Source organism: Lynx rufus, unplaced genomic scaffold (assembly GCF_022079265.1).
Source record: "Lynx rufus isolate CCGP_SWC_20201006 ecotype Redwood Valley unplaced genomic scaffold, mLynRuf1.p SCAF_5, whole genome shotgun sequence".
Taxonomy (NCBI): Eukaryota; Metazoa; Chordata; class Mammalia; order Carnivora; family Felidae; genus Lynx; species Lynx rufus.
In genome coordinates this window covers 23,237,652-23,256,245 of record NW_025814867.1, presented here as the reverse complement: position 1 = coordinate 23,256,245, position 18,594 = coordinate 23,237,652, and positions in this window count along the sequence as shown.

Here is an 18,594-nt window from a genome sequence, read left to right as displayed (position 1 = left end):
AGCAATGACAGCCCAATCCCTACCTCCCCCCACCCCTGACCAGATATTAGCATTGTAAATATTTTCCAGTTTGAAAAAGAAAAGGGTATCTCACTGCTACTTTTACATTTCTAATATTATTTATGAGGTTAATCAGGTTGTGTGTGTGTGTGTGTGTTGACTATATATATATTTTTTGATATATTGTGTAGTAGTTAAGAAGCTTTGGAATTAGGATATGTGGTCCATTTCTGGTTCCAGTATTTACTGGCTCTGTGGCCTTGGGCAACTTACTTACACACCCTATATTTCAGCTTCTCTGTTGATAAAATGGAGAGACCAATAGGGTCTTCCTACCAGCTTGCTGTGAGGAATAACTAAGATATTTTATATAAAACACCTTAGCATAGTTCCTGGAACATAGTAAACACTGATGAAATGCTAGAGGTTGTAAGAGAGATTTTCAAACCGTTAAAATATCTTGTATCTTCAGGTTATGTTGGTACGGTGATGAGTCAAGAGATACATTTATGGACTCAGGCTGGCTTGATCTAGTTTGATCTGAAGCCTAGAGATGCTTGAGAAGTTCAAGTGTGGGCACAGCTCCATGCTGGTCTCAGAACCATCCCGGCGTCCCTGTGGAATCCTGGAATGAGGGGAACCCATGGTCTTTCCATACTGTATTTCTGAGATTAGACAAGAATTGAATTTTCTTAGAACTTGTGCATGGCTTCTTTCCATCGGTTCCTGTAACACTTGCCAATACCTGAATTGAGACCTACTGTTTAGGAAAGAAACCCTGGCCAAAGAAGAAACTGCACTTGAAGGAAGCTAAAACACTGCTAGAGCCAGAAGTCTACTTGAACAGTAGGAGTCTGTGGGCTTGCGGGCAAAGAGGCTGGAGTCGTGGCCCCGCCCATGGCCACAGAGCCCATGTGGCCGTGATTATTTTAAAGACGTTTCTTAGTCCTGTGAGAACTTTTCGTCCATCTGTGTGATTTTTCAATGTAAGTGACCAGCTGCTTTAAAATAGACTAAGCATATGACGCGGACACTCAGTACATCTTGAGAAGCAGGAGGGAATTTGTTCACTTAAAACTGCATTTCTGTCGTTTCTGCATGGTTCACCCCGGAATTCTCTTCCAGCAAATCATCTCATGTTAGCAGGAAAGACTCCGTCCATTCTCCTAATCCAAATAGAGTCCCTTTGCATTTCTAAGCTGGCTTCTTCCGGCTGCCCGCGGTTGCCTTTTTAGTGCCACTAAAATCTGGGTCGGTTTTTGCCAGGATTGCAGGAGAATAAGAGAATGAGAAGTTTCAACGCAGATGTATCATGCCTTGGGATGCAGGTGAGAAAGGACTTCAAGAGATTTTGAACCTGGCTTTACCTCAATTTTCTAGTGCCGCCCTCAATGCAATCAATAAGCCAGCCTCGTTAAGAAATGAGCGATTTGGGAGATTCAGGAACACTCCAGACTGGATCGGGTTATTTAGCACAGGTGTCTTAATAATTGTAATATAGTGAAAAACCTCACACTGCTGGGTGGCCCTCAGTCTCACAGTGGTTGCCTCCTGCGCGGGCCCAATTCTGTCCTTGAAGACAAGGGGAGTTGTGAGCCTGCAGTCATTTCAAAGCCGTGCCTCAGACTGAAAGCCGGTAGTATTTGAGTTTCTGGCAGCCGCTACACCTTTGTCTGGGTTGAGCTTGAAGTCTGTGCTTTCTGGAGGCATTTCTTTGCATCCGCATTTACAATTAGCACGTTGTAGAAGAGGGATAGAGGAGAAGACTACACGCTACGTGGGAACCAGCGAGACTCCGGAATGCCACTCATTGCGTTTTTTTCCCAAGGAAGCTCAGGAACACATGAAGCACAGGTGGCAACGTGACGGAGGGGAGGGGGGTGAGTGTAAGGGGGGTGATAATTGATGGGGGCCCGGAGTCCAGACCGCAGCTGTCCCCAGGTGCGCCCGACGGCATCTGTTCTTCCGCGAGGTACTATAGGGTAACAGGTTTTGGATGATTTAAGCAGGGGAAAACAAATCAGGAAAGTTAACAAAGCTCTTGGAGGAGAAAGGTGAGGAGGTGTGATTGCCACGTTGAGGGAGGAAGCTTTCGGGAAGGGAATAAATTGCATCGGGGGGCTGGCACCTAGGATCAGAGACACCTCCCGCTCATATCACCTGCGAGCTTCGTGGTTCGGGAACGGCGGAGGGCTTCTCGGCTCCACACTGTCCCACTCTTTGGAGCAAGTGTTGGATTTTTAGCCTGCGGTGAATGTGTGCGACACGTGGAGGTGAATTGTAACAGTGAGATGAAGTTGTACCCTTTCTTTCTGTCTTCATTGTTCTGCTTTCCTTTTCTCCCCCCACCCCACCCCCTCTTGTTTATCGGGACTGCAGGAAGGAAGTAGGACTCTGCAGCTACCAGGAACCTTCTCCCAAGCCAGTGTTCCCCCCAAGTCTCCCTGATGCAATGATATTGGTAAAAGAAATAAATTCATTTACTGGATGTGATACTTAATGCAGGCCTGAGCCTGGAGTCCCACTGTCTGTCCTGAGTCAATGAGGAGGAAGGCCAAATTGACAACATTGGAATGATGGGAAACCCAGGCCATTTGTCATCCACAATTCAGATCGTGTGATACATTTTGAGATTTCTCCTGACATGGCTTATATGGGAAAAATCCTGAAAGGTCTTCACAATATAACAGTAAAATATGACCGTGAGAGGAACTGGTTATTTCTCTCTTTTTTTCTTTTCTTTTTTTTTTTTTTAACGGAACTTTTCAAAGGTGGTGTTAAAGGTTTACCTGTTGTGACTGATGGGAATACAAAGACATCGTAAGAGAGGTTAGGTCAGAGTATAATTGGAAGTTTTCTTACCGTCTACATTAAGTGACTGTGGCAGGTGGTTTTTTTTTTTTTTTTTTTTTTTTGATGGAGTAAGTGGCTAGCCATTCAGAGGGAGTGGCGCTGAAGAAGAAGCCTGGCATACGCGCGTAAAGGGTACTCTCTCCCCTAAAAGTGTATGATGAAGGCTAACGTGTCCTGGATGCTGGGGGGGCCGGGCTGGCTCAGTCGTTAAGCGTCTGATTCTCGGTTTGGGCTCAGGTCATGATCTCATGGGTTGGTGATATCTAGCCCGCCCGCATGGGCTGCACGTTCACAGCAGAGCCTGCTTGGGATTCTCTCTCTCCCTCTCTCTCTACCCCTTCCCTGCTCGTGTGTGTGTGCTCTCTCTCTCAAAATAAATAAGCTTAAAAAAAAAATTGTCCTGGATGGTAAACAAATGACTGCAAATGGCAAATTCCTCATAATTTCTAAGGAATTCCTCAGAATTCCTATGGGATTCTGATAACTATTTACTATAATATTTGGGCTTGAGGCTTTGGCTCCAGTTGTGATCTCATGGTTCGTGGGTTCAAGCCCCCCATCAGGATCACTGTTGTCAGCACAGAGCTCACTTCAGATCCTCTGCGCTCCCCCAACTCTCTTTGTCCTTACCTCACATACACACACACACACACACACACACTCTCTCTCTCTCTCTCTCTCTCTCTCTCTCAAAAAATAAATAAAACATTTAAAAAATATTTTGGCTTGAATTACTTATTCTTCTGCATGACTAAAAATATATCAATTGGTAGACTTAGTATATCCAATATATGCTTGTTTAGCTGTATAGGGAAAAACACAAGGGTTTTATTTCAAGAGGAATGAAAACAAGGCGAGTAAATTCAGTCTATGGAATGCTTTGAAATAACCGCATTTACTTTAGGTCAAGAAACAACACTTTTGTTTCCAGTGATGTAAACCAGGCAGTTTTGAACATTTGGTGCCCATGTTTAAATGGTATTCATAATTGGTTCTTTGGTAAACTTACTGAGTCCATTGGATGGTATCCTTTTGGCTGCAAGTAACAGGATAGGCTGTTAAAAGTGGATTCAATAATGAGAAGAATTCATAGGCTTGAAAACAGGGGCACTGGAAGCAGTTCCAGGATTTATTAAATCAGTGGCCCAAAGATGATACTAATGACCTGGCTTCTTTCTTTCAGTTGGTTGGCATTTTCCCCCCAGTTTGTTTTCCCAAGGAAACAAGGTGATCTCTGTGGTCTTAGATGCTACGTCCTCACACGGCCCTGTGGAAAGAGAGAAGAGGGAGTTTCGCCTTAAGTGTCTTTTTGTCAAGGAGGAAAACTACTTTTTCAGAAGCTCCTCACAGACATCCCTTAAAGTCTCATTGGCCAGGGTCGTATCACATGCCATTGCCTTAGCGAATCACTTGCAAGGGGAATAGAATTTCCAAAAATAGCTTAGACAATTCAGGATATTGTGCATATTAAATTTTGACACAGCAGTTTTCCTCCTGGGACACTTCTGCATGCAACATCTACGTTCCCTGATCCGAAGAGAATACATCTAAAAGATACTTATTATTTATAATAAAAAGATGTCTTTAAATATGTAGAAAAAACCATCTAGTATCACGCACACATAACACCATCACAGTGTTAAACTTTAAATTCCATATAAGAATAGGAAATTCTGGGGTGCCTGGGTGGTTCAGTCAGTTAAGCGTCTGACTTCAGCTCAGATCATGATCTCACGGCTCTGTTCATGAGTTCAAGCCCTCATCAGGCTCTCTGGTGTGGCACAGAGCCCACTTAGAATCCTCTGTCTCCTTCTCTCTCTGCCTCTCCCCAGCTCGTGCTCTCTCTTTTTCAAAAATAATAAAATAAATATTTTAAAATAAAGAATAGGAGATTTCTATCTTGTGTAATGTATCTCCAGTATGTGGAATAGTGGCTGAAAAATATTAAAAGTTCAATCGACAGCTGTTGAAGAAATACATCCTTGCTCCATATCTATTCCAGAGCCCCACCGGATCCCCCACTGTGCCCTGATTCTCTCATCCATGAACTTCCCTCCAACTCTGGTCCATCTGGAAGTTCTAGTACATTCCTCATCCAGTACCTAAGCCCCTATCCATTCCTAACTCCATCACTGACACCTGCCTATTTCTCTGCCCAGCTCTGGTGTAACCCATTACCTCTCTGAGGCTTCTCTATTCCCAAGAGTTGGTGACAGTACCCTAGGGGTCCATGAACAGTTCTCGCACTTGTTAAACTCTACCTTCCTCAGAGATATGTCACCTGTGAAGCTGTTGGGGAGATGTATTTGGAAAAAGACCACAGAGGTTGGAACCACCCAGCCCCTCAACCAAAAATCACTGATGCTTGTACCAAGAGGGTTGCGTCCCAGCTCTCAGATCTGCAAGCCCTCACTCAGAGTTGTCCAAGTGGGGCTGGATTTCCAGCGGTCCTCACAGCCTTGGGATCACACTATACTCTTGCCAGAAAATCCAAGGTGGCCCAGTTTCTCATTTAAGCAGCAAACAGGGAATCTTATATTTATTATCTCCCAGTGTTCTTCATTTTCTTCCTATGAGACACTGAGCCACAGCCGCGATCCTTGGGGCCAAGGGCTCCCCTTTGTATCACAAGTCACTATCTGGCCACCCTCTTTCCTCATCTCCTAAGACACAACTGCATGAATTTCATACAGGCTCAGCTTGGAACACCAACAGCACATTTATAGTTTGTCCTTTCTCCCTTCCTGAAAGAACTTAAGATGCCTACTGCAAACAGGCAGAGATCTGTAACAGGTGCTAGGTATCAGAACCACCTGTAGAAAGGATGCAATCCCTAACTGACCTCTCTTTCATTCTACGGTTCTCTGATTTGTTAATTTGGGAGGAATGCTGAGTGCCGTTATGGGTGCTGTGGGTGCCCTACATACATCCTCGTGGTATTTCCCTCTGCGAGCTCCCAGAGCTGCTGATGCAAGCACTTTAAGCTCCCTCTGGAGGGCTCTTCTTCTGGTCCCTGGAGGACGGGTGACCCAGCCAAAGGGCCAGCTGAAGACTCAATGCCCCTAGAAGCAGCTGGCAAAAGGCACACGAGGAGGGAGCAGATAGCAGCCGACCCCCACGGCCCCTCCGTTGGGATGAGTTCGAGGTGTGTTCCAGACTAGCCCTCACAGGTCCCCAGGAGCATTCTCAGTTGTCCACAGCGACTGTGTCCTCGAAACGCACATTTCACTGACTTTTGTTTCTTTTTTTGGTCTCACCTGCCCATTCTCTTACTGGAGTTTCCTGAGATCATGTTCCAAATCTTCCACTTGCACTCAAATTCTTATGTCAGGGTCTGGTTCTGGGGGAACTAAATCCAGACAGCCACTAAAGAGTATTGAGTCTATTCGGATTCACTTAAAAGAATTCAAGGGGATTCAGAGGAGTATACTTTCTCTGCGTTAGTTTCAGTAAAGGGCATGAGATATTTTGGAGACACACAAAAAAAATAAAAGACAATATGAATATGACTATTTCCAAGAATAATACCTTGAGTTTTTGTGACATTTTCTCCCTTGTTTATAAGACATATTCCTACAATATAAATGTACAGGAGGTTTTCTTTAAAAATTTTGACTTTCTTCGGTAGTGCTTCTGTTGTTGACAGTAACTCCAACTGCCTGTTGTTTGGTACTGAAGTTCATACAACAGACTATGAGCCAAAGTTAGTGATTAACTGTTTTGAAAGAATCTCCCAAAATACACTTGTTTGTAACATGTCTTGCTTTTGTGTCTCAGGTGTAAAATAATTGGCATTTCCTGCCCAATTTGCCTTTTGCAAGCGATATGTTATGTGCAGCGGGACTTAAGTGTCTTTGTAGGACTCCTATTTGGAGCAGCGGTTCAAGGTATCGCCATCATCTCCGTCAACCTGGAGGAGAGGCTTCTCATTTACCATCTCTGCTTTCATCCAGTTCATCATGAAAACACTCAGTGTGCCTTCTGGAGTAGACTGATTCCACTTCAAATAGAACAGCTCACAAACTACATCTTCTCTTCTCCCCGAGTCACATCCTTTGATAGGAACCTCAGCTGTAGTTTCTCTCGTGCAGAGAGATATGTGATGACATTCTTAAATAATTCTAAGTGGTTTGAATACGTGAGCACAGCTCTGTTGCTTTCTTTTGATGGTGTAAGTGGAAGACGGAAGCCACTCATTTTGACACACTCAGTTTGCTGTGCCTTCATTAAGGTATATTTAATTATATTCAAAATCAACATATATTTAAAAATTATATGAAATTAGGCAATGCGCACAACAGGCAGCCCAGGTATATACTCCATTCCCGAGATTTACCCTATTCCTGGCTGTGGGAATGCATCCCTGACTGGACAGCATCTTGTCTCAAACACCCAGATCTTTTGATTTGTAAAAAGCCCCAGTGCCCTGTTTTGGAGCTTCAATTGTCACAGAGTGTCAGGTGTGTCTTCTTACTTTCTCTGCATCTGTTCTTTTTAGGGGCCTCTCTGGCCCCCCTTCTTGCACTACTGGTAGAGAACTTAACCCACGCAAACATGGCCCTTGGCCTCTGTCCTTGCTTCCAAGACCCCCCACACCCCGCCCACATCACAGCTCCTTGAAACAGTCCTTTGCTGTGTGTTTACTGACGATTCAGGGCAAGAGAGGGCATCTGTCTCACAGAAGCATGATCATTTTATCTTTGCGTTTTAGATATCCTTCCATACAAATGTAATTTCGAGAATCCCCTTCCCCGGGGGTTTCAGCCATCACATCTTCCTACAAGGTACTCTAGAATCAAGCTGTTGATCTGCTTGCTTCCTTCCCCCTTCTCATCAATCTTGGCCAAAGAAGCTCGATCAGCTGAGCTTTTGTTCTTCTCTCCTTTCCTGGGGGTCTTTTCACACCGAAATGGCCTGTTAAGGGGTTTTCCCAAACAGAGACAGTTTCTTCCCTAAGAGGAATTCTGATGCCAGCTCTTAGGATATTAACTGATGTTCCTTTTACCCTGCTATATTGTACAATTTTGAGAGCTCCGTAGCTGGTCTTTTCACATCCTGCTCTGTGCTAAACAAGTTTCTAAAGGTAAACTTGATCTTGCCACTGATCCTCTATTGACAACGTTCTCATTGTTCTCAATGCTCTGTAGCTCAAAGCTTCCTTCACAGTGTTGTCTGGGAGAAGGGAATAGCAGCCTCCGCAGAAACTTCCCCCAGAACCACCTCCCTAAAGGAAAAAAAGCCTTAATCTGTAGTAAGGCAGCAACAAGTGTGGACTTAATACACGGGTGAAACATCATTGCAACTGAGGGAAGAGAAAAGAAAAACCCTTCTACCTCTGGGAGTGGGGCATGCATGCCAGGCCCAGAATACAGCCGGGGGGAGAGGCAGGGGAATGCGTGAACCCCCCAGACCCAGGGACAATGGGCCTGCCTGGAACTCAGGATTAATCGGAACATCAGGAAACACCCTACCTCTTCTACCCCTCAGCACCAGGCTAACAAAAGTCAAGGGACAATAACCATAATAAACTTGGGACAGCCGCCAGAGTCAGATTCTCCTTGGAGGGCAGCACAAAAAGCAGACCCAGATCCAGGAGGGGAGCAGACACCGAGGGAATAATGTCTGGTAAGGCCGCCCTGGACTGGAGAGAAGATGTGACTAGCAGAATTTGAAGCCTGAAGTATGGTGAGTATAACCATAGCAATAACAAAACTTGTACCCAGCCAACTCCTGAATAGGTCACACAAGGCTCTGACGCCAAAGGCCCAGCAGAAGGAGAGGTGTGCCCATCTCCAAGCACAAAGCGTATTTACCTCAGTATTGACCAGATGAACAACTTTCGACAAAAATCATGAGACACACTCAGAAGAGACCAGGCAGTCATCAGGACCAGACTCCGATAGGACACAGATGATCTGTTATTGGCAAAAAGACAAACACACAGACCAGGGAAATAAATATGAAGCTTAGAGATAGACTCACATAAATAGAGTCAACCAACTTTTGGGCAAACACTCAAAACCAATTTAATGGAGAGAGGATGGTCTTTTCAACAAATGGTGAGGAAAAAGCTTGATATCCACGTGCAAAAAAAGGAAGCTGGACACATACCTCAACCATTATGCAAAAATAGCACAAAATGGTTCATTGACTTAAATGTAAGAGACAACACTATAAAGCTTCTGGAAGAAAATTAACGTGACCCCGGATTTGGCCAAGTTCTTAATTATGAAATCGGAAGTACAGTCTAAAAAAGGGAAACAAAGTGATAAACTGGATTTTATCAAAACAATAAATTCTCACTCTGTGAAGGACACTGTTAAGAGAATTTTTAAATAGGCCATAGAGTGAAGTAAAATATTTGCAAACAATATCTCTCATAAGACACTAGTATCCGGAATGATAAGGAAATCTAAAAACTCCACAATACAGGGGTGCCTGGGTGGCTCAGTCGGTTGAGCGTCTGACTTCGGCTCAGGTCATGATCTTGCGGTTTGTGAGTTCAAGCCCCGCGTTGGGCTCTGTGCTGACAGCTCAGAGCCTGGAGCCTGCTTCAGATTCTGTGTCTCCTCCTCTCTCTGCCCCTCCCATGCTCATGCTCTGCCTCTCTCTGTCTCTCAATAATAAATAAACGTTAAGAAAAAAAATTTTTTTAATAAAATAAAAACTCCACAATACAAAAACAACCCATTTTTAAAAATGGGCAAAGATCTGAATTGACACTTTATCAAAGAGGATATGTAGGGGGCAAGTACACATACACTAATATGTTCATCATCAGTAGTTTTTAGAGAAATGCAAATAAGGATCACAATGAGGCACCATAACATCAAAATAGCTAAAAGAAAATGAAACTGGTGGTTCCAAACGCTAATGTAGAGCAACTGGAACGCGAGTTCCCGTGGAAAGCAAAATGGTACAGTTCCTTTGGAAAACAGTTCGGCACTTTCTTATCATGTTAAGTATGCACTTGGCATAGGAGTCACCAGTCCTACTTTTAGGTATTTAACCAAGTGCTGAAAACTTATAATCACACTGAAACATGTATGTGGATGTTTATAACAGCTTTACGCATAATCGCTAAAAACTGGAAACAGCCCAGATGCCCTTCAATAAAAGAACGGATAAATAAGCTGTCGCGTATCCATAAAACGGAATACTACTCAGCACTGGAAAGAAAGAAACTGCTGATCGCGCAACACCATGAATGGATTTTAAACGCCTGCTCTTAAATTAGGGAAGCCAGACATAGAAGTCCATATGTTGTAGGATTCCATTTATATGACATTCTGGAAGAGGCAAAACTGTAGAAATAGAAAGCAGATCAGTAGTAGGGGAGTAGAAGAGGGCTTGACTACAAAGGAGAGCATGAGGGAAGTTGGGGGGTGATGTTCTGAATGGTATTGTAGATGGCGTTGGACAGATAGGTAGATGTACGACTCTGTGCATTTGTCAAAATTCACAAAACTGTACATCACAAAGAATGAATTTTACTTAGGCAAGTTAAAAAAAAATAACTAGGATGACAGTGAGAGCCATGAAGGAATACAGTCTGTGACAAACAAGTGCGTGATGTAATAAGCAAAAGTGGTGAGGAAGAAAGGAGCTGACCTATGTATCTTTGGAAAACCATATTTGAGTTAGATGCTTTCAGCCTAAAGACCAAAACTGTACACAAACTATGTATTCCAGTTGATAAATTGGTTTCTTACAGGAGTATGGGTTAGCAGTTCCGAAACTACTTTATATGCATAGGAGAACGGAGCAAAATAAATACACATATTATAGAAATCAAATGCCAGATTTCTCACTGCCAGGGAAAGAAGTTTACAAATAAGCAGGGGGATGGCTAGAAAGAACCCTATGGTTCTAGATGACATGCAGAGATATTAGTATGAACTCTTTTATTTTAATATGCATGCAGTTAAATACACAAATAAATGTACATACATAAATGTGTGTGTGCGCGTGCATGCGTGTGTGTGTGTGTGTGTGTGTGTGTTGGCACACATTTCTTCATTGGTTGGTATACATACATACATTCCCTGAGAAGGCCTACTGGCAGTGATAACCTTAGTAGCAAGAAACGTTCTCAGCAGTCAGAACTTGGTTTCTAAATATCATTTTCCAATAAAAGATCTCCAAAGAAAGGGCTGAAGCTGGGAAAATAACAAGATGAGACCAAAGCATCTTGTGGTTTCAAGAAGTAAGGAAGTGAGAAAAAAAAGTCAAAAAGATACAGAAGTTAGCAATTTTAAAGATCTCCCAATGGCCAAAGCTACAATAATTTGAAAAAGAAAAATAAAGATAGTATTAGATTGTAGTCCCAAGGATAAAATACATATTGATGAGACCATGCTTTTATAAGTAAATAAGATAGGACACTTCTTCCTTACAGAGAAATTCCAATTAATAAACATAGATAAAATGAGGGAAAGAGAAAATTATCACCAGAACATTACCACAAGAACACTAAGCTAAAATAGTGGGCAAAAGTTTAAGGAGGAACGTTTGCATCCCTGTAAATTAGTTTTTAAATTAAAAAAAAATTTTTTTGTAATGTTTATTTTTGAGAGAGACAGAGACACAATGTGAGTGGGTTGGGGCAGAGAGAGAGGGAGGCACAGAATCTGAAGCAGGCTCCAGGCTCTGAGCTGTCAGCACAGAGCCCGACGCGGGGCTCGAACTCACAAGCTGTGAGATCGTGACCTGAGCCGAAGCCAGACGCTCAACTGACTGAGCCACCCAGGCGCCCCGCATCACTGTAAATTATGATTCCAAAGTATTTATTAATTTTGTGCTGGTTGTAATCACGCATCCATGAATTCTTGGATACATCTCCCTCCAAGAAGTGGAGTTTATTTCTTCTGCCCTTTGGGTGAGGAGTGGGACGTAGTGACTGACTTCTAATCAATAGAGTAAGGAAAGTGAAAAATGGTCACCCCACATTGGAGAAATTTGGTAGAAAACTGTCTTGGCCAAGTCTTCGTGGTTAACACCAGCAATAACAAAACCTGTTGATATTATGTACCTCCTGATCAGATGCACTGAGAAGTCGCCTCACCTCTGGTATTCTTCCCCAGATTTTGTCATCTCAGACTAATTCAAATTTAGAGACAGTCTACAAATGTTCTGGCCAGCATTTTTTGAAAGGTCAAGGTCATGGAAGACAATGATAAACTGAGAAACGGTCACATATGGGGGAAAGTACAGAGAGCCAACAACTAAATACCGTGTGGAGCCTTGGGTTTGAGCTGGGGATGGAAAAAGGATATTAATGGAAAATTGGCAAAATCTGAATAAACCTGTCATTTAGTTAACATTGTACCAAGGTTAGTTTGCTACTTTTGATCATTGTACTATTGTTGTTTAAAATGCTAACATTAAGAAAGGTGGGGAATGAGTGTATATGGCAACTCTGTACTATCTGTACTATTATCTCAAAAGAAATAGGTGATATTTTTGAAAAAGGAATGTAATGGTTTTTTTTTTTTTCTGAACTTTTGCATCTTACATATCATCTAATTGTTAGCTCTTGGCTTCTTGGTCCTCAGAACGATCTTCAAAATGCCTACAGTGGGTTCTTTTCTTTTTCCCAGAGAACATTGATTTTGCACTTTGGATAATCTTAGCAGCAATGGAATAATACCAATTGTAGTTTCCATTTATTAAATGCTTACTATATACCAGGCACTCTGCCAAATACATAGATATCTGCTCATCTCATATTCACACCAGTCCTGGGAGGGCTTTCTAGCCAATTTTACAGATGTGGAAACTGAGACAAAGAGAAGTTCTTTATAGTGTCAAGGCTATATGATTAGGAGATGTTGAGAAAAATAGGATTCAAACTACTTAAGATGAATGGCATCATAACCAGTGCTAGTTATGATAATAATTTGAGGAATTAATATGTGCTACAGCCTCGATTTGTTAAGAGTGCTGTTTTTGTTGAGCTGCCTGTGAAGTAGTCATTTTTATTGTCTTATTTTATCGAAGGGGAAACTGAATTCTGGGAAGTAAGCACCGTGCTAGGATCCCAACACTTTCCTCTTCACTCCAATTTAATCTGCCTCCCAGTCTTTACAAAGAGGAGTCTTGTATTCTTGTTACCGCTAAACTCGGGAGCTACGCCATATATGTTTTTAAAAAATGATAAAACTCTGTTCCGATGCTCACCCTGATTTCAAATTGTTTTAAAATCAAAGTGATTTAAAATTAGTCCTTGTAAGTGCTATGAGGCCTAGGATGCAGCTGTGGGAACACCACTGGGTCCCTGGATGCCACGGTGAGTGTCTCACATGACACGCCATCTAAAAGCTCCTCACCTACCAGCCTGTGTTGTAGGCAGTTTTTACGTCACAGGGTCTTCCTTTGTTGTCTGTCTTCCAAACAACAGAGCCATCCAGCAGAATTTTCTTCCTGTTACCACACATTGAAGTGAGCCCTGAGGCGACAGCGCCATCAAATACTCTCTTAGAAACAAACAAACAAATAAACCACAAATAAGAGAGGATGGCGTGAGGACACATTAAAAGTACTTTTTAGAGTTAACCAGCAGAGAGACTCCTGAGGTGGCAGAAGGATAGGATGGCTCTTGCCACGTGTTACTTTACTGCGTTCCAATGTTGAGTCCTTGAGCTGAACATCAGGGAGCCATTTTGCCTAGGAAGGGGATGTTGTACTCACACTATGGCTGCCACTGATCTAGTTACACATACCTAGAGTTTCTCACCTTTATCTCAGCAGGGACGACTCTGCCACAAAAGAGTTAGCTCATTGCCAAATGTAATAAACCAACAGTCCCATGTAACTCAGCAACCAGGTACCATGAGACCAAGGACACCGAGGGATGATGAAACCAGACTTGGAGGCAAAGCATCATGGGCATGGGAAACCTCATCTAGCAGCAATCATTGTTTCGTCATTTAACAAATATTTACTAAACACTCACCGTACACGAGGCATTATGCTAGATGCAAGAGTAGGAAGACTTATAAGACACAGTCTCTGAATTGGAGCAACTCCTAGTCTGGTGGGGAAAATGGACTTGAAGACAAATAATTGCAATCCACTATGATATGTCCCCAAATAAATGTTGGTACCAGCTTATCAGAAGGACCCAAAGAGGGTAGGATTTCCTCTGCTTGTGTGGGCCCAAGATTTCCTAAAAAGATTTTTTCCCCATGGGAATAAAATAGTTTTCAGTGTTCAACAATTTGGTAAGATAGATTTTACATACATCTTCAAGAATGGTGCCATCTATTATCAGACATAAAACTAATTTGAAGTTCAATTAATCTCATCTTTAGTGCTTATTTTTGGCTATTCAACATAATTAAGCCAGCTGTCCTGCACCATTAGTCTCCTGACCCATTTCCTCAAGCTCACCCCCAAATGGCTCCTTCTGTTTCCACCTATACTAAAGTGCCCATGTTCTTCAAATATATATTTTTGCATCCTATCTCTGTGCTTTTGCATATATTAGGTCTTCTATGTGGATTGTCTTCGTAAGTGCCTAGCAAAACCCAATCTATTCTTTTAAGGGTCCTCCCAATGTTGGCTTTTCTAAAAGCAACCGACCCGGAAGTAAAGTCTTCCTCCTTGAAAATCTACAGTGCCACGTTTGTATCTCCTTTATCTTACTTATTACACACTTCCTTGGGTTGTAGTTATTTCTGCCACTAAATTATACACGATTTCAGACAAGGTCCCATGTGACTTTTTCAGGAGCCGGCATGGTAGCTGGGAAATTGAATGGATTCAGCACATTTGGCAAATAAACGTGCTTATGGAAAGAGATGATGGGAAATCGCTAGAAAATTTGGACTTGACCAACTGTGAGTGAGTCAAAAATGCTCCACAAAGAGATAAGATACTTTGCAGAATTACCCGGCAAAGAGAGGGGAGTGAGACATTAGTGGCCTTCTCAAACATCTGATGGGCTGCGCCTCATAGGTATGCAGCCTGTGCAGTCCCACAGGGCTGCATTCGTGGTTGAATGCTCTGCTGTTGCCATCTTGAAATTCTTAACAATTTTCCAACAAGAGACGCTGCATTTTCACTTTGCACTGGATCCTACAGATTATGGAACGGGTCTTGGCTCCAGGTTAGGAAGCCGTTTTAAGATTTAGAAAAGTTAGTCAAGAACTAGGTGCTTACTGGCCCCTCTTTGGAATGTGGAGATTAAGAATCAAAGGAGCCAAGGTGATCTGCCTTTTGTCGCTGCAGAGGTCACAAGGATATTATTGCCGTTTCTATTAGTATTTCTTTTTTATTTTCTTTCATCCCGGGGTCCTTTTTTTCCCCCAGGAACAATGCTGTGACTCCAGCTAGCTGGGGGCAAATGGATGCAAGATGGTGTATAAATTTTCGAGGGCTGCTTTAGCAAAGTACTACAAACCGGGAGGCTGGAAATCCAAGTCCAAGGCAGGGCTGAGTACTTCTGAGGGCTCTGAGGGAGAAGTTGTTCCATACCACTCTCTTAGCTTCTAGTCAGTAGTCTCGGATGTTCTTCGGTTTACAGATAGTGTTTTCCCTATTTCTGTTCATCTGTCTGTGTCTCCTTGGCCAAATTTCCCTTTTATAAGGACATCAGTCATACTGGATTAGGGCTCATCTTAATTACCCCACTTTAACTTGATTAGTTCCATAAATACTCATTTTCCCAAAAAAGTCACAATCTAGGATACTGGGGACTGAATTTACCACACTTGTGTGTGTGTGTGTGTGTGTGTGTGTGTGTGCGCTTGAGGGGCACAATTCAACCCATAACAGGTTGAATTTCTTTCTCCCGGAATTATTATTATTTTTACATTAAATTCTCTTTTGAATAGGATGAATTCCCTCACTTTTCTGTGGCATTATAAAGGAAGTACGGCTTCCCTACTCTTGTCCCTTAGAAGTTCATGATTCGGAGGAAATTAAAATTTCAGTTTCTCTCGCCACCAGTGGGAGTGTCATTAGGATGTTTCCCCATTCCCCACAACCACCCTCACTCTCCTACTAACAGGTAACTTATACATCAGGTTGATTCCCTGGCACCTATAGTTTAGCCACGCAAGACACACAGCCTTTTAGACATGCAAGGCATCTGATAAGTAACTTAATACAGTACCTTTATTTTACTAATGAAGAAATCCAAGTCCAAGACGTTAAAATAATTTGTTGCAGAGCACTCAGCTAATTAAGGGTAGGAGTGAAATCAGAGCCATGTCAGTTAATTCTGAATATAGGAGCTTTTGAGGATATCATTGTTTTCATATATGCAAGTAAATATCCTTTAGGTAGAAAAGCCCTCAGATACGTACTACTTGGATTCCCTCACTAATGTTTACAACCAAAGAATCTGGATTCTACTTAGAATTTTCCATCTTTTAAGCACGGACCAAAAAAAAAAAAAAAGTCAAATGTTAGGAAGCAATGTATAAGCTACATAAAATCTGTCAGGGGCCTGGCCAATGGCAAGCCTCTGATTCATATCTTCTCTCTTCTTACTTACCTGGTAATCCCTTTACTCTTCAAATGTTGCTAAATTTAAGAGCACAGGGGCATCCTCAGAAACAAATGGAATCACCCATGCCAGTACATCGTCGAGGCTTTCTGTTGGATTTCCCCAGGCTTTCTTTTAAAGCTTTTTATGCCACAAGTCCATATGCCATTGCTAATTTTCAGGGTTGGTTGTAACAATAGCGAAGTTTGTATATTTAGTCACCACTGGGACTAAATGGTTTGTCAGCTTAACCTTTGAATTTCACAAAACATCAGAAAGGTTTTGTGAAAAGAACATACGTGTCTCAGTTTAGATGGTGGTTTAAGAACTCAACCGCTTTGGAGGTAAACTTCAGGTGTGAATGTTTGAGGGCATAGGGGTGGCCTAATACTTAATGTAATATTGTTTGTACAGGAGGGTTATCATGAAAAAGTGACAAACGCCAAGCTTAATCTTCATATATGTATCTTTCTCTTAATTCTCTAGGGCGAGGTGAAATTTTTGTTTTACAATCTCTATTTTACTGATTGAGACTGAGAGAATTAATCAGTTTATTCTTTTAAGGAGCAATTCACGCACTCATCCCAAGACAAAAGATTGTCAGTTTTACGTTCATTCAATGACCCCTGTATATGTCTAAGAATAATTCTACTTGTATAAATCTACGCCTGTTTGGTGTGTCCGTTAGTGTCCTTAAGGTGGAGTGAGGGGTTCTTTCTGTGATGGAAGAGTGACTCTTGACTTTCGGTGCACTGGACCCAGAGGTGGCATTCCTTACACAACTTACAATCGATTCTTCTCCTTTCTTTCTTTTCCCGTTTTCGGCACGCAGGCACTCTGGTCGCGTTTTTCATTCTTCACAGTGCAGAAATTGTGTGGAAGACAATAGGCTTGTTTCTAATTTGGTGTTTCTGAAAGCTTGGCAAAATAGAAATAAGTCTGTATTCAAAAGTTGAAAAAGAGCATGTAAATAGCAATAACTGAAATTTGTGATTAAACAATTAACAAAAAAGAACCCTATGAAGTCATTAAAAGTATAAAGAGGGAGGCGCTTCCTGCTTCATCATTACTGGGTTTGAACTGTTATTATTTAACATTGATTGAGCACTAACCACGTGGGCGCTATTCTTTCAACGGCGGAGTTGAAAATAGTCACTTTCCAGTGGTATTCTTATTGGCATTTATTCCTGGCAGGAAAACCTGGAAAAGTTTTAGGTAGCTTTCTCTAAAGATACAGAAACACTGAAAGGGAATCTAGACAGCGTGATTATCGGAGACTATGGTGAAGAGAACATGGGCTATGAAGTAAAACCAACAAACTTGAATTTGGTTCTTGTCTTCCCCTCTGATGATCTCTGGGAAGGTGGGCAAGTCATTTTCTTTCTCTCAGCCTTACTTTCTTCATCTATAAAATGGGAGTAAGATCCTCTCTCTTATAGCGTTTTTGTGGGAATTGATAATCCGTGTGAAGTCAAAGAACATTCTAAAATACTCAGGAAAAAATAGCCATTTTAGCATGATTATCGCTACTGGCTGTCTTCATTTATAACCGTCTCATTGTTTTATAATATTGATTAATTCTAAGGATATTTAAATGTCATAAAGAATTTGAGAAAGAGGAATTTAAAGGGATCAGGGAGAAGTGTACCAGTCAGTGAGGATTATGTTATTTCATTTGGCTTTAAGCCAAGCAAATGTTCAGCTGCCAGTTAAAAATGTACCACCTGCCTTCACCCTCTCTTTAATATATTCTTTAAAGTAGCATGGTGGAAGGTATCCAGCTACACTCAGAGCACGCCTTTTAGCATCCAGATTCTAGAAGGAATCCTAGTTTGGGGCCTATAAACAATGAAGGAATTTTAAGGCCTGCACCCAACAGGTTTAAAGGGAACACGTCTATCGACAAATACATTTGTAATATATTTTGCTTGGTATCTTTCTCTATTCATGTAGAGTGATATTATCCTCCCCTAAGAATAATAATTACACACACAAGGAGAAGATTATGTAAGGATGGCTGAGTCGAGATGAGGACACTTTCACTTTCGAGAGATGAACCAAGTTAGAAGAGAGCTGAGAACAACAAAAGCGCTCTCTGACAGGAGGGAATATATTTAATGACCTAATGCAAATGTCATACTCTTTTGAAAGTGCTTGATATTACAAGTATCATTTTGTAGTGTGCACTTCTCTCAGCACATTTGCTATTTTAGTTTAACGCACACGATTAGCACTAGAAGTGGAGAGTG